The sequence below is a fragment of the Lepisosteus oculatus genome, chromosome 3, assembly GCF_040954835.1.
Source record: "Lepisosteus oculatus isolate fLepOcu1 chromosome 3, fLepOcu1.hap2, whole genome shotgun sequence".
Classification (NCBI taxonomy): domain Eukaryota; kingdom Metazoa; phylum Chordata; class Actinopteri; order Semionotiformes; family Lepisosteidae; genus Lepisosteus; species Lepisosteus oculatus.
Genome location: NC_090698.1, coordinates 13,357,833 through 13,375,456, shown reverse-complemented (window position 1 = coordinate 13,375,456; position 17,624 = coordinate 13,357,833).

Below are 17,624 nucleotides of genomic sequence, written 5' to 3'. Positions count from 1 at the left end.
CTTTTTTGAGCAGAGAAATAAATGTAAAGAGATACTTAAACGAGATACTCGGTTGGACACCCTGTCCAAATGCTTGTGGTCAATCACACTGAGGTATTTTTTGTTGTTGAATTGACCCACACCCAGCAGATTTCCTTGATAATGGCAGAATGGCAAAGAATCAGGATGCTGTCTCTCAAAGCATGACGCCCATACTCTGGGCACACCACTGGCAGCACAGAGGACAGGACTGTCCACGAACAATCAAAACTCTTAATAGCTCCTTAATATGTCATAGCATCCTCTGTATTTTCTGTCTTATTCTACAGCGTGTTCCCAAACTACAATGTTTAGATTAAAATAACAGCTTCTCTACTGTCCTTTTGTATGGATGCAGTTAGCATTAGAAATACTGTAATCTGTGTGTGTCTCACGTGTAGAAAGAAATCAACAGAGCATTGTCTGGGAATTGGTGCCTACATTACTGTGCCAAAAACTTCATTTTCTCTGACCTTTCTGCAGTATGTTTAAACAAGATACAATAGGTGCACTGACAGAGTAAACGTATTTTCAGTTTTTGGAATAGCATCTTAAGGAGTCGTTCCAAATAAGAAATTTCCAAATAAGACAGGATGGCATGAAACCACCCTGAGGTTTTAGGGATGTAAAACACAGCTCCACGCTTGTGGATGTAAAATACTGCAAGCTTCTTTGTGACTGTGGACCGTGCCACCACTGTATTGATTAATCGCATACCTTACATATATCATTTAACCATTTGCAAAATACAATGGGAACGTCTGGAATATTGATTTTCCTCTTAAAGAACAACATCTATGGTACATAATGGAAGATAAACCCAGGCTAGTATACCGCACTTAGAAATGCAATCACAAACATTGACACATGATAAGCCCTTCACTGAAATAATCCTTGTTAACAGCTGATTCATAGCCCCCTATCCAGCAAAGGATTCTGGAAAGGGAAAGTGAAATGCCTTCCAGAGTCTGGCCCAAATGGAGCAAGTGGCAGGCTTGTGGTCCAGAGACTGGCAGGCCCAGGAATGCAGGCCTTGCTGCAGTGATAGCTGATCCAGGCCCACCAGAGAGCAGCCTCAGCTGTCACTACCAGACCCATTAGCTCCAGCATTTCCATCCAGCAGTGTCACATTCCTTGCTTTCAGACTCAGACTGCTCCCCCGGGACCCTGAGTACCTACAGGAACTGGCAGATGACATGGTGCACTCAGCACTGACACCAGTTCTGTCAGGGGCAGAGCAAGACGGTGCCACTAGCCCTTCTGCGCTCATCCCACATGCCCAGATGTAAATGCTAATGAAACCCGAGGCTTAGAGTTTGACAGTGAAGGTAAATAAAACACAAAGTGTTTTGGAATATATTTTATATGCATAAAATAAAACATGCACGAACAATATGCAAGTTACAACCAGCTGATAACATTGAGCCCCTATACTGGCCACAAACTGCTTTTTCTGGTTCCCGCCACGTCCTTGTTGGACAGTGGTCTCCTGCTGATAGCTTTAACCTCCCAGAGGAGTTCTCTGCTTACTTACAGGATCACTAGAGGAAGAAATCCCAGCAGAGAAATATACGCAGAAACAGGGGCATCTTCATGAGCTCCAAGAGCTGAAAATCCTTTAATGGTGTTGATGTAGTTCTTCACCGTCATGTGTTAAAAGAAGTTCTTGGTTTTATTTTTCCTTGTTGAGGTAAAAAACAAAAATGGGCTACAGTACTGCCACATGGCCTTACTTGCATTTTGTCTCATGCACATGAAAGTGGAGTTAATGAAAATTGAACATTTCTCTTCAGATAGCGCAATGCTTTCAGTTTAGCTACTGAAGGGTTTTTTCAGACGGAAGCTCTATGTTTTTCTTCTATCCAGGGTGACAGACTTTTCTCTGATCTTCCTTTTTCCAGAATATATAGGTCATAGTGAAAAGTAAAAAGTGACTGCATTGATATTTAAGTTTGTGACATGGAAATGTAAATGCCTAAACCCGTGGCTTTGAGTATTCCTGCAAATGGAAGGGAATAGTTTGGTCCTGTTCTCGTCTTTAATAAGGCAGGGGAGAAGAAATCAAAGGTGTAATAGAAGATTTCCTGAAATGGCCATTGATAGGCTCAGCATTAACAGCAGTGACCAACAAATTAAATGTTTTTTCTCAGGCCGTTTAAATATGTAGTGTTTCACAAGGTATCATTAAGATAATGAATTACACTTCAGTAGTTAAGCTGTACAAGAAGAAGAAAGAATAGTAAGCCAAAAAAATGAAGAAAAAACCCCCTCAAAGCAGTCTGTGATTTAATAGTTGTGGGATTTGTTTTGTTTGCATGTTTTCTTTATTTTTTCTCACTTAACATATGTATTTATATTGAAGTAGATAAACAGCAGAGACAGGTGTTGCAGAGGCTGGTGTTGGAAAAGGCTATGAGAAGAGGGAGCTCTTTAACAGCTGAGACACCTAGAACAGGCCTGAAAATACAGACGGACATCATAGGACCAGTAGGAACTGGATTGTGTTTGTACCTGTCAGGTGTGCCCCCACATTGTGTCTAAAGTTCCCTTAGGAGGAGAGAAGAAATCCTGTGTAGTCAAAACCTCTCAAACATCTATATGAGACTTTGTTAACTTAGTAAAGAACAGATTTCAAAGCTACAGCTGGAAGTGATAGGAGTCTTGAAATATTAAGATATTCTTAATGAATACAAGCACCTTTTAAACACTAAAAATGAAAGTGCACAATTCTAAAATGTCTTCAAGTAATTTTGTATTAAAAATCAATTGGCATTTTAGTTTGAAACAAATGCAGATACAGTAAAGTAACAAACTTATTTTAGGATTACAAGGTTATTTGTTTTTTTGGCAGGATTAATGTCCTTGTTCTCAGGATCTCAGGATAAATTTCCTTGTTTTTCTGGAAACTAAAGCTGATCTTCATGAGACCCTCCTTCATTTCCAACCACAAGCCTGGCTGTGCTGGATGTGGATAGAGATGGAAAACAGCTGGTTAAGGTATAGAAGAGGCCGGGTAGAATATAGACCAGAATCCTCCACAGTTCTTGACTTGTCAAGTGATACGCATTGCGAAAAGGAGTTTATGAGGCCAATAACTTATCATGGTGGCTGCGCTTCCCCATAAATGGGGTCTCTGGTGGGGAAAAGAGAAAATAGAAAATTATTGAGACAGAACCAAGTGTATGAGAGACAATAATGCTGGAGTTCACGCAGAGTGAGGTAACACATCAGCCAGACACATGAGGGCCAATCGAGAAACAGCAGCTCCACCGGCGTGTTACGGGGGGCGGCAAGAGGGAAGAGCGAGGGAGTTTGGTTAATGTCCTGCGGAATCAGGGAAGCGAGGCTTCAGGGAGGAACTAAATCGGCTCAAAGGGGAGTCAATAAAGATGGAATGATTACATATATATACAAAAAACCCCAATAAAAAATGATGTTAGGGGAATGTTTTTCAAAACGCCTGTCGCCATGGTGAGTGGTGAAAATTAAAATGCAGTTTAACAATTAATAAATAATTAATTTATTTTATTTGGATAGCACTTTTCATCTTAAAGGATCACTTAACATACAGGAGGAGACCTCCTTGATCCATCACTTAAGTGCAGTCCCACCTGGGTGACACACAGCATATCAGGTGGAGAAGTTAGCAGTTACTTCAGCAGTTTAGTGGAAAATGTTGGTAGCCCAGATTGTACAGAGTGGAATTGTATCAGGACACCACTGTTGGTAATTCTACTCTAAGACACAGTGACATACAGTAGTTCAGGCCATGGTCCAATGTCTTTTTTGAAGGACCTCATTGTCCCCAGTTACCATACTGGGGAATTGGTTTGGTAATTCTAGTCCAGGGAAGAGAACCCCCAACTGGTTAACCAACACCATTTACAGTGGCAACCGAGTTATTCTTCGAGGTCTGCTCTATGACCTAGAGTAAATGACTACTGTATGGGCACTATGAATTTTTGTATGTATTATCTAAATGTGAAGTTAGGAAGCCAAATATAATGGTCAGCTTTAATGTTTATTTAGAACCAAAGAAGCATTCATTATTTTTCACAGTTTATCAACTTTTTTCATACTCATGCTTTATTAACTGCACCAGAAGAAAATAAAATTATTTATATAAATATTTTATGAATAAACAGTCTTCATTTTCTCAACATAGTACAGTATGTCTTAAAATTATTTTTCAGGTCTCCAACATTACCTTTTGGGACTATGTACTTAAAGATGTCCATTTTTAATTAACAAATTGAAACATGTCAGGCCCCAGGTCTCGTATAAATAAATCCCCTTTTAGACAAATGTGCTTTTGGTTGTGCTGAAGTTAAAAGTTTTTTTAAAAAAACAGACTATGTTTTAGTGCTCTGGCTTGTATGTTACTGGCTGAGTATCAAAGTGAAGTTAGCACGTGTGAACATTGGGCATGAAACATGTTCACACTTTTAATATGTGGATTTCCCATAGAGTCCAGTGTAGTTAATTTTGTACAGCTCTTGCATTTTGAGTGTTCCAATAAAATTTCCATACATCTCCTTATCAAGCAGTTTCTAAAAGCTCACTGTAGAGGTTTGTGGTCTCTGGAGATTATTCTCACTCTAAGTGCTGGAAGCATAAAAGTTTTAGCACAGTTCCTGTCACTCTGCAAAGCAAAATCAAGCTGGTTTCACCATGGGTCTTCTCATAAAAGCCTTGGGAGGCTAAATTCATTCAAATTTTCTGTCTTTTTCTAGTCAATAAAAATGGAAAGTCTGCTTTTGATTTAATGGAAAACCTGTGAAAAAATGACACTGTGCTAAAGCTTTTATCTGCCCAACCCTACAAAATAAACAAACGGTTTCCCTTTTCCTTCAGACAGATTCGCAACAGAACTGTGAGACATGACATCTGAACAAACATTTAATTAATTGTAATCTTTTACAATTAGAGACCAAGGGTCTGCTTACAATTTTTACTGTATGTATTCCAAGTACAATAAAATAAATGAATAACATAACAATAAGTCTGTTACCCAACAAGATAAAATAGCTTGTCATCTAAAATATATTTGATTCATGTTCAGAACTTATAACTGCTATTTGTGGTAACATGCAGCCTGGTTTCTATCTTTTCACACCAAACACAGCAGTTAAACCCTTTTTGTAGATTAGCTGGCTGTATTAAATGTATTTGTATTTTTGTACTCAGTACCACACTTGATAGAAAGATCAGATATGAAACATATATTGCCTTGATGTAATTTCATTCAAGCATGAATATTTCAAACAATTTCAGAACCATACATTTAGTTATAAATTTGAAATCCGCACAGTGCATAAACTTATTAAACACTATATTTACTGCCTCCTGGCTCCTTTTACAAACCCTCATTCTCAGGTCCTGCAGCCATCACCTTTCACTCACATGTGCCGACCAATGTTTTGCTCCACGATGCTGCTGTGTCTTTGTAGTATTATGGTTCTGTGATTCATTTGCTGTGTTTCTCCCCCACAACTGGGCCAAAATCATTTTCAATGAATTATGCACAAAACTGCACTTTTATTGTGGTTCTTATAATATTCCTCCAGAGTCACATGGTGGTAAGGTGCTTAACCTTACTGCCTCACAAACCTCGGTCACGGGTTTTTACTTCAGCATTGAACACCTGTCTGGGTGAAGTCAGCATTCTCTCCCACTGTGCAGTATGGGCAGGAGTTCTCTGGGCAGCCTAATTTTTTCACACATCTCTTGGTGACATGCAGCATTTGTCTTGGGTTTTTAATTCGAGTGTTATACCGACAGTATTCTCCATGCGGAAGGGATGTAGGCATTCTATCTCACTGCTTTCCTCTGTCTAGAGTGTCTCAGGTGACTGTGTTATGTGCTTGAAATTGAGGTTGGGTTGCACAGATCTCCCATCCTTATATACTGTATAAAGCATTGTATTTTGACAGCTGTAATACTTTGCCCCAGATGAAAGTGATGCTCAGATGAATACATATAATATATTGCAGGCTACAACATTGGTTTTCTGTCAGTGGTGTCTCGACTGACCCAATCACCATCCCTTACAATACCACTTAGAGCACCATGTTTGGGAAACCACATCTAGCAGGTATTGATTGGGCCTGTAAAACAGTGTTATTGCTGATGTATGGAACAGCTAAGGATTACAACTATAGCAACATAAAGACTCTTGCATTACATACTGCACAGAACGTCACAATAGTGGAGTTCAGTTACATTGCTCCTTTTGCAGTGACTTGTGTGGTACTTTTGCAGAGTTCTCCAATGTTTCACCTGTGGAGAGTTTTCTTCTCTTTCGTCTTCACTTGATCCAGCTGTACAAAATGTATGTATTGTGTTATTAGTCTGGACTCTAAATAGTGACCTACTGTAAGTTGATACTTTTGCAGTGTTGTGGCATTTGGCTCAGAGCCTGTATTAATGAACAACATCTATATCACTACTGCTCAACACAGTGTAAAATGCTGCACTATTTGCACAAACACTACCACCATGTTCTTCTGTGAATCTGTGTTACATCAGTCAGAAGTTGGAGTACACCCTTTGTAAGGAATAAAGGGTACAGCTATCTATTTGTAACAAGGACTGACTCAAGACACAAATACACCTTTTAAAATGTTTAATGTTCTCTTCCCACTTTTTATTCTGCCATCCTTTATCATTATGTTTTTGATTATAGAAATCAAGGTAACACTATTTTCCCTCCTCCTAAACTCTTCCTTAACAAATCATTTCTTAACATTTTGCATTAACTCCATATTTCTTAGATATTTAGATCTCCCAAACACACATAAGAACGTTAATCATTATGATCAGATCTAGCCATGGTCAGAGAAATGTCACATGGTAAACTTTAACACTGTCAGCAAGGGAACAGAACATTTCGTTGCTTCGATTCTTGTTCACTGGAATTCCAAAGTTATTATTTACTGTACAGCTGGCAGATACTGAAACTAGGATTGCTTCCTAATAGGAGGCTGTTGGAACTTGCTAACAGTCAGAGCCATTTGCAACAGCAGTTGGTCTCTCACTGACGCCACTGGAAACCTACACCTTGGAAAGCTGCAGGCGGTACTGGATCTGAGAGTCAAGACAACAGTGGTCAATTAGCTCCCACCCATTCCCAGTGGTTGTTTGCGTGCTTCTGTTCGGAGTATCCTGGGCACAGTGGACTACATACCACAGTCTGGTCACAAGTCATGGGTCAGAGAGCTCAGCCTGTGCTCCATCAAACACCTTTACTGGCTGAGTCTCTCAGGAGCTCAGATTTAAACTTTATAGTTTACACTGTATATCATTTATCTAACAGACCCTGATACAGGCCTTCAGGGTCTGGTTTTCAGAACTTGTTTCTCTGTTACTTTGGATACAGACTTTTCATGAGAGAAAGAAACTCTTTTACTAGACAGGAAAATGTATAAAACATTTCTCTTTGTGCACAGCAAAATAGTTGTTTTTTGAGAACCTTTTTATTAGCAATCCTGTTGAGTAACTGCTTTTCTCACTGAAGAAAGTTTGACTCCTTGTTGGTTGGCTGAAAACTGAAATAGTCATACCATGAAAAAAATTATTAGATTAGTTTTGAAATAAAGCACATCCAAGATCTGGCACCAGAATTGAACTGATATGAAGTTTTTGCTCATTTATTTTAAGTGCTGAAAAATCTTTAATAATCAGTGAATGTAAGGGCCTGAAAATCAAACTATTCATAAAATAAGGTCACAGCTGAAATATATGGAACATTTAATTTAGAAGCCATTCCCTCATTTACTTAGGGAGGGTTTTGAATTTCATCATCTTTCCAAGATAATCAAATAAGTACTTAGAAATGCAAGGCAACGGGCATGAAAGATTGCATTTTTAATGTTAAATGTTTGACTAAATTTTGTAATTTGCACTTCAATGAGCTTGAAATATTGCACAAGGTACTATTAAACCACATACATTATAATTACTATTAAATGTGAAATGCATTCTAGTGGCAGGTAATTATAATAGTTTGCTTATAAAACAAACAAATTAATTGATAAAAAAATGTTCTGGAGTTTCCCAGAGGGTTTTAAAAATATTTTTTTCAATCATACATTTCTGAGACTGGGTTTTAATATCACAGATTCATAATAAAGCCTTGCAATTAACTAGAGCACTTCAAAGCTACTTCTTTACCTAAAAAAATGTGAAACAATCTGGTGAAAAGTCCCTTTACTTTTTTGTCTTTATCTTTTGGTACATGACCTTCACTCAAACTGAAGATTACAGCAGCAAATGGCCAAATGAGTAAATGTTCAGTGCAGCACAGATGATCACAGGCTGGTTGTGCTTGGTTCTGGTTCAAGTGTTTGGTTCAAACGATGAGTCAGAGACTTCTGAATATCTGCCTCAACCACCTTCTGAGATCAGGATGAAAGCACAACAGAGTTCTCCTTCGATACAGACTTGAAATGTGGGCTCAGGGTAACAGTCTGTCCTTCCTTTAGAACACTGGAATGACATAATTCATAGTACTACCAAGCTAAAGACCCCCTGCCACTCACATGATTGAGTATTGAAACTAACTCACTCTGATTTTTGAAATACCGAATATTTAAGGTCAAAGAAGTAAAACTGCAGGATGCCAGGCAGCAAAAAGCTATGGGGGTAAATACGAAAACACTTAAATCAAAGTGACAAACTTTGCTCCTTTTATAACACCTGCAGATAGTGTTAGATGTGAAAATGACTGCTGCAAAAATGTGCGGAAACATCAATGTTCCCAGACAAAAGCATTTCAATGAAAGGGAAAGATAAATATTTCTGGGGGAAGATTAATATTCCCCCAGCAGTACTGTTTCAACCCCTCTCTGAAATCTGAATTGTGTACCGAGAAAGACCAAGGTTCCAGTAGGTCAACAGGTTTGGGTAGGGGCACCAGAAAGAGCCTCTTCCTTCTCCTATTTACTGAGATCAAATAAAATCAAATAAATGTTAGCAAGAAAACCTTTTTCCAAAATATTAAAATCAACAGTAAGATTAGTAAGTTATGAAGCAGTAGCTCGTGTCGCACTTGTTTCATTTTCAGTTTAGTACAGTGGAACTCAGGACCATGCGGCTTCCTTGAATGATGGAGTTATTTGTCATGTAATACTGTATATATATTAATTTTTTCAAAATAAAAGATGAATGTTGTTCAGTATCTTTGTATTTATAATCTTTAGATTTTGTAGGTAGGTAAAGGAGCTGAATGAAAAGAATACAGCACTAGAGGGAAAATGTCCTCTATTTTTACATTTTAAACGTGCTAAATTCAACATGTTGTATACTGTAAGTATATTTTGAAAAGTTGGTAAGATAGAGTAAAAAGTCACAAGAGACAAGTATCTTCAGTGATTAGGTCTTCACTTTTGAATAGATTGACTGAACCCCAGTATTCTGGTATTCTGAACTATTTTCTTAGGACAAAAAATGACTCTATGAAGAGAAGCTGTGTGTTTTGGATTCTGTATTCTCAAAACACATCTTGGTGGGAGGAGTGGTTTATGTGATCTGTGTTTTTTACATATATGTCAAAATAATATTTATTGTAAGTCTGCCATAAATTCTATGTCAAGAAGTCTTTGGCTTAATTATTGTGATGTCCTAAATCCTGCAAGTTCACAGAAACACATTCAGGAATAACTGCAGTTATAATACAGCTGGCTTCATTAAAATCCATAACAATATTGATTTATTTGGGTCAGTTCACTTCATGTGATGTATTCTGCTTGCCTTTTTTAAAAAAACATTATTTTAATACAGATTAAGACATGTTTGAGCCAGAATATACTGTATGATTATTGAGACAGTTCAACATTTTTTTTTAATTTTTTTAATTTTTTCCCGTGAAACAAAATACCCAACAAAACAAGAAAAAGCTCTGTACACCTCTTCTTATATCTGTGAAAATTTTTTTTTAAGGATTCTAAAAAATATCTATGACTGCAATGACTAGAAACCCAATTCTGTTCTCTATTGATTCTAGTCTTGGTGGAACTTGAATACATAGCATTATCAAAATGCAAAACTAGTTCTTGAATGATCCTAACTTTTTTAACTGCCTTTTGTCATCAGTGTAATTAATGACTTCATGAACATTGTGTTAATATGTAGTTTAATTTGTGTTAAATTATGCATGACAAAAGCACCATCAATTTAATAGATGAAACAGAGTAAATCACCGCCTTTTGTCAAATTTAATATCAGGTGAAAAGAGTGATGGAATATATATTTCACACACCTCCCATTACCGATTTGTACCATGTAATGGGATATGATTTTATTCGTGTAGCTGTGAGGTGCCTTGCAATTTCTTTTTCCACGCAGACAGAATTATTTTAATTTAACTTTTTATTCTATTTCATTTGCTACAAGAGCATAAAGTTTACAAATGAGAGGAAGCCATATAGCCCTTCTAGTCCATTTGATAGCTTGCAGTTAATTGATCCAGGGATCTCATCCATCCATTTCTTGAAAACAGGATATCGGCTTCAACAGCTTGGATGGTAGCTTTTCCTTACTCCCACAATTCTCTGGGTAAAGGAGTGCCTCTTGTTTTATGTGAAGTTTTGGTTCTGAATGGATGAATGCCATCTTGTTTTGGAAAGCTGTATTCATTGCTGGGTTGTACAATTCAAAGAGATAAAATGTCTTTAATGTAACCTTAAGAGTTATTCGTGGTCATGTACTTATTTCAGACACATGTGTCACAGACATACTGCTTCTGTCAAATGCATTTATAAAGTGGCATGAGATTTTATTATCTTCTCAGTGGAGACATTTTGTTTCGATGTAGGATATTTCAAGTGGCATTAACAAGCATGTTATCAAATGACATATTTTTTTATATGGAATTACAACCTCTTAGGCTACCAAAATGAACCTGTTAAAATTAACTAAAATATAGTAGATGAGGGAAAACAAATAAACCAATCAAATTTAGAAAATCTCCTGTGAAAGACAGATTGCTCAGTTGTTGTCAGTTACAGTACACCCTCTCAGGTATGAAAGTCAGTTGATGACGGTGAACGAAATGTTCTACAATGCTAAACTTTAGATTCTGGAAGGTTGCTTGTAAGATTTTTAATTCAGCAGCTCAAGAAAATGGACCAGTCTTGCAGTTTAATGAATCTTAGAACCCGGCAACATGCACAATAGAATTCTCTCCGAAAACAGTCTAAACCAATTCTATCCATTGAAACCACATTTATGATTACATTGAGAAAGATTTTAAATAAATAAACACTTTGTTTTTAGCTGGGTCCCTATTGGCAGTTTTCGTGGTGTGTGTTTGCAAATCCCAAGGTTACTGTGTCTGGGAGGGATTTCTTCTTAATTATGTTATGTTTCTCAGAGTAATACATGGTGATACAGCTCTTCTTTGTCAAACTATGAACTTTTAAATCTGATGGTTGTCTGCAGATTATCAGTTTTAGAAGGATCATGAAATTTCTTTGGGAAATAAGCAATAATTACTACATAAAATGAGAAATGCATCTGATTAACCTAAACATGTGGTTTAATCCTGAATTATTTTGTTCATCCAGTTAATTGCTGCCGTCATAGCAACCAGACCCCATCAAAAAGTCTCTTTCAATGGTTTGCAAGGTCACAGCACAATTTCAGTCGTCAAGGTGTTGTGTTTCTGTATCATCTTTGTGTTGCATTTTCTATACTGAACATTCAACATTCTGTCTACACTGGAAGTGATAACTCTAAGACTCGCGGTAGCTTGGCCACTGTGCCAGTGTCACGCCCTCTGCTGCCAGAGGGCGCTCCTTCTCTGTCCTGTCCCTAGTTTCTAGTCTGCTGTCCTTCCTGTCCCTCTCTTTCCCTTGGGCTATATATTTCCGGGTCTTGCACTCTGTCCTCGCTCAGCATTGACGTTCTGATGTCCTGAGACCCGCCTAGCACCAGGGCGCCCCACGTCCGCTCCCTGAGGGCATAGGTTTCTATACGGCATTCCTGAACTCTTTGCACTAATGAGCCCGGGCATTTTTCCCATCTACCCGCTACGCATATGGGTCTTTTTCCGCTCTCCTGCTCCCCACGGTTAGTCCCTTTGGACGTCCGTGACAGCCAGCTGCTGACTCTATAAAAAAATAGGTGGGTTTAGAAAGGTAATATCTTCTGCAACACGACTGATGACTGGGTTAGTCAATATGTTAGTGACCCATAAGACTCGGTTAAAAATAAGTGAGTCAAATAAGAGAGAAACTTCAAGCTCTGAAATTGAGAGGCTTGTGACTAGCCTTCAAGGTCACAACCCAGCTGTGACCAGCTGTCTCTCAGATTGCCCGACATCCACAGCCCAAGAAGGCCTCAGGCAAGTCCTCTCTGCCAGAAGACCAACCCAAGAGCTCTCTGCAGTCCAGTGCAGTGACATCAGTGTATCTCTCCAGTCGATCACCGAGCACATGCTGAAACGTTAAAGGATCAGCTTGTCCAGAGGGTAACAGTGAACAGTGAACTTTGTGAAGCTCAGACCAAAAGACAGGTTCTAAGTGAGACAGAGTTTCAGAGTGAAAGATGAGCTTGTGAGGGGGAGACGAGTCTGAGAGTCCGACTCCTCAGGGTGTGCAGGGAGATCAGGATGAACTGTTGTTTTAGGTAGTTTATTCTCATTTCACTCATGAGCCCCATCTCAAGTCACATGAACATCATTGAATTTCCTTTACATTAACCTCCAATCATTTGTATGCTACTATGCAGAATAATGCATAATTAATCCTCTGCTAGTCTTAACTAAATAACTTTACACGCCCCTTATAAAACCTTGTAACTCTCTGTTTCATTGAAAACACTCTTTAAACACCATACAGTGTAAGAGGGTAGTATCCTGGTGCTGTAGTAAATCTGATCAAATCCGCTCTGGTATCCCGAGGATTAGGACTGAGTGGATGAGGACTCACTAGTGAACAAGTAATACAGGATGTCCAGAGCATGTGCTGGTGTGATAATTATGATTGAAAGGAAGTTAATAAAGTAAAATAATAGAACATCCTCTTACAAACATTCTTGTGAGAAGGTAAATGTTACTTTGAAATTTAATTGCCCAGATGACGATTTGTGGTAATTTTGACTTCTAGTATACTGTATGTGGTCATTTCACTGTGTACACAGCTGTCCACAAGGCATGAATTACTATTTATACAGTATATAGCATTCTGTATGCTGTGGGAGTCAATAATTTGCTCATCAGACTGCTCTGGTGGCTTTTAGAACTTGAACAACTTTTAGCATTATTAATGCAGCTCTGTTGGGGTGCAAAGAAACAAAACTTTACCTCTGTTTCACATTGATTAGAATCATCAAAATCCAGGAGATACTTACCTGAGCAGCCAGTGCAAAGTGTTGTAATAACTAATTCATACATGTACAGTACTAATCATATTTAAATGAGTAGGACAGTTCAAAATATCCATGGCCTTTGCTCAGCAGTGTATATACTGTATATAATGTAGAATAATCAGAATATGGGTGGTGCAGTGGCTCTGTGGCTAGAGCTCTGCACCTCTGGCTGGTAGGTTGCCGGTTTATATCCTGTGGCTGGCAAAGGAATCCTACTCTGTTGGGCCCCTGTGCAAGGCCCTTAACCCCAAGTGCTCCAGGGGTGCTGTATAAATGGCTGACCCTGTGCTCTGACCCCAGGCTCTCTGTGTCTATGTGTCTCATGGAGAGCAAGTTGGGATATGCAAAAAGACAAACTCCTAATACAAGTATCTATCTCTCTCTCTCTCTCTCTCTCCGTGCCGATACATCTTCCCTAAAATAAAATTAACTTCACACTGCAAGCTAATTTTATGATCATGTCTACAAATGCAGTACAACTTGTAAGTTGTTGTGAGTATGCCACAGGTATATCCATTTCGGAATACTATTGTGGAAGTCTAACTAACATCGGTTGCAAAATGATCCTCTACTTTATTGCCCTTTTTTTAGCAGAAAGCATTAAAAGTTAACGAAATCATGTCTAACATGGGCTTCCATTGTAAAAGTAATAGCTCCTGCTCTTGAAGTTTACAAATTAAAAGCTGTAAATCAGAGAGAACCCTGACTGTGGGCTGACAGGCTCCTTGCTCTGCCATCGCTTGCATTCCCTCCATGCAGATGCAAGCCCAGGGGTTCGAGGGATACCATTAATCAGCCTGACAGAGAGCAGCACCCTCCTGGCCTCATCTCTTGCTGTGTTTGAGGCAATGGTAGTTGCATGAAACAAAGTGTCAATGAAAACTCTGTGAAGTGTAGGAGCCAACAGACTTCATCCCTTTTTTTTCTGCATCTGAAATGCCATCGCTTGAAATTTAAAGTAATGAACTTCCGCACCCCAGTATGAGAGGCTGTCTTAAAGAAAAGATGGAGTATTTCATAAAATGCCGACAATTAAATATGTTTAGCATCATCTTCAAGAGAAAGATGGTATCTCTGTTGTTTAAAGTTTATAACATCATTTGACAGCTTTTGCATATCTTTTCAAATGGTCAAACTATTCTTTAGGGCAATGTTTTTAGGAAGATACTATTCTCTCAGTGAATAATAAGGAACATATACAGTATAAGCACAACATATATAAGCATGATTGTTTTCCTTTCATTTTAAATTTGCACCTCAAAAGTATATACTGTATTTTTTTCTTTAGTTTACCAATTCATTTCTAAGAAACAATTTCCTGAATACAAAGTCAACCCCCCTTTAAATGTTTTAATGTAAATTACACACAAAGGTAATTCTGTTCAATTTGGATTACTGTACACCTGAATACAAATGTATCTACCCTCCTGCATAAAGTCTGTGCTATGTACTATTAATGAGTCAAAGAAAAGCTAAAAACTATTTTATCAGTACCATTTTCTTTTTACTAATCTGCAGAGAGACACGAGTTCTACTTTGCCATGCTTATTACATACACCTTTCTGAGAGCTTTGAAAGAAATATAAAGTGCATATTCTTTCCACTGACATAACGGTAGTTATAGCTCATTACCTGTGGGGTACCCCACTCAGAGCTGTAACCCCCATGCCTGGTGGAGTTTTGTAGCATATTGTTCCCCTTCTCCATGCCTGAAAGGTTTTTCTCCCTCTCCTTAATGAGGGAAATGTAAATGTCCGCTGCATCAGCACTGTTCTCTTTCTATACATTTCAAACTAGATATCCCCCACAACAGAGTAGCCTCCCTTAAGCAGTGCTCTGGGAGAACGTACTGTAATTGCAACTTTAATAGTGGCTACATAGACAGAACTCTTTCTACAAACCAGGGTCTGTTACTGGGGATGCGGCATTTGCATAAACTCACAGATGTCAACCTGCTGGCCTACAGACTCCTCAGAACAAACTGCTTTGTTTTCTTTACAAATCTCTCCCCCTTCCTCTGTTTCAGTAATTAGGAGCATGTTAGTATTAACATGTGTTAGATTAGGACCAGCAGTCAGCACTATGTCGACAATTTAATGATTCTCAACAGTCCCAGTGGGCCTTTCTTGTGTTCCCCCTCTTTGAGAGGAGAAGGGCTACTGCTTTTATTTCTGCTCACTAATGGCTGTCTGAGGGATGAGGGGACTGAGGCTGTGGGCTGTGCCAGAAGCAATTTGTAGTGCAGTATTCTGCTGGTCTATAATTGATTAAAAGAAATATGTCTTGTGATTATACGGTGCAAAAGAAGAGCCTACAACGCTTGATGTGCAAGAAACTAATACAGAGGCTGCTGTCACTTCTTTTATCTACCAGCACGTCAGTACATATTTAAAACATTGTTACGTTGACATTTCAGGGTTTGTAAGTATTGGAGGCGACTTCCAAGGGACAAGAAAATAACAGTCTGAGACAAAATAAAATGACTTGTTAAGAAATGTAAATCAATGCATCTTAAAGAGATCGGTCTGAGTCTTAAAACATGACAAAGTTTTCAGATCTAAACACAAGTGTAGATTTTAACTTTAGCTTTCCAGTTTCTTAACTTCTCAGGCCCTAATGTACTGCTGCTTTTGCTCAGTCTGATCACTGTGCTGCGCTAATGTTAAAAATAATACTGTCTTTCTGTTGACTCTAGCATCTTTCAGTTCGATAGACAGAAAAATCAAATGCTGTCATGTCACTGATCTGCCTATTTAAAATCTTCCAAGGCACATACAGATAACCATACCCCCTGCAGTTTGAAGACAATAACTGTTTTAAGAATCAAGACTGAGTATCAAAGGTCTAGAGTTACAATAAGGCCTGGCTGTGTATACCAATGGATGGGTGCTCACACATTTTTGAGGTGAATGAAATCACAGAGCCTTCAACCGAACTGGACCACCAATTTGTTGATTCTACTGTGAGCTTGCCCAAGTAGCTTCCTAAGAAGCCTCAGCAATATCTCCTTGGGATTCCCCAGTGTTAAGTAAGGTGACAAAGAAAATAACATCTGAGCCCTTCCTAGGAAAATTATACACACAGACTGCCTAAGAAAGTTCCACTGTTACAATTTAGAATAAGTACGTTTGGAGAGAGTTTATATGGTTCTATACCTGTGAACCATCTTGTCAACAAACCAAATTGTCATATATGTTTATGGGTGTTGTTGTAACATTTCTACATTCTAAGTTGCATTAAAACAAAATAACATCTAAGAGAGTTACCATAATATCTACATTCAAATATATACTGTATATATAATATACTTTATGCTTGTACAGTTTGAGTTCAAACAGCTTTATTCCAAAGGTGAGATTCTGCCACAGCAGAATCTCACTCCTGAATGTGATAATTAAATGTATTTAACCAGTCTAAATGGTAAGTTTATTGCTCTTCTTACAATTCCATTTCCTTTTCGGATATAGTGACTTTCATGATAGAGAATCTTAAGGTGCTTTACAAGAAATAGTCCTTGTTGAAGTAAGATACAAAAGAAGCAGAACATACAGTAATGAGAGGCCTAAATGCTGCAGGAGAACATCAAATCATATGGAAATCACTGTTTGGCTGACCTCTGATCTGCAGGTGCTTACAGTGTGGTAGTGTGTGCTTTGTCATTTTACACAAATATAAATGGCATTTTCCTTCTCCTCATTTCCCCTCACATTCAGATATTTCGAATGAACTGTGCTTCAAACAGAATGCAAACATGAGACGGCTCTATTCCTGTTAACTCATTTCCAAAGTAAGACCTTGGCTACACAGAAAATCTTCAATCGCGGAGTGTGCCAATGTGATCTTTCTAAGGGTCACATCTCAATTTGCCTTTGAAGTGTACTTCAGAGAGCATATCATCCTGTTGTAGGGCGTTTGCAATAACGGGGCCTCATAACAAGGGGCTAAACTGTATTCTTTTGATTACAATGCATCATTGCTTTAGAAATTGATTCTGCCTTTCAAAATGATAAAAGTTTATTGAGTATCACACTAGGAAAATCAAAATGCATTAGTACATTAATTTTGGTACCCACGCTTTGGAGCTTAATGGTGTTTATTTCCTTTCCCCTGCTTGTTTGAGTAAATGAATTATTGCCATTTAGAAAGCTTAGGAGCTGTTCATGCTCGAAACGATTTTTGATTCCCTTGTCTTTTGCAATCTGTTATTAAAATGTAACTCATTTCAGGGAAAACTTTGT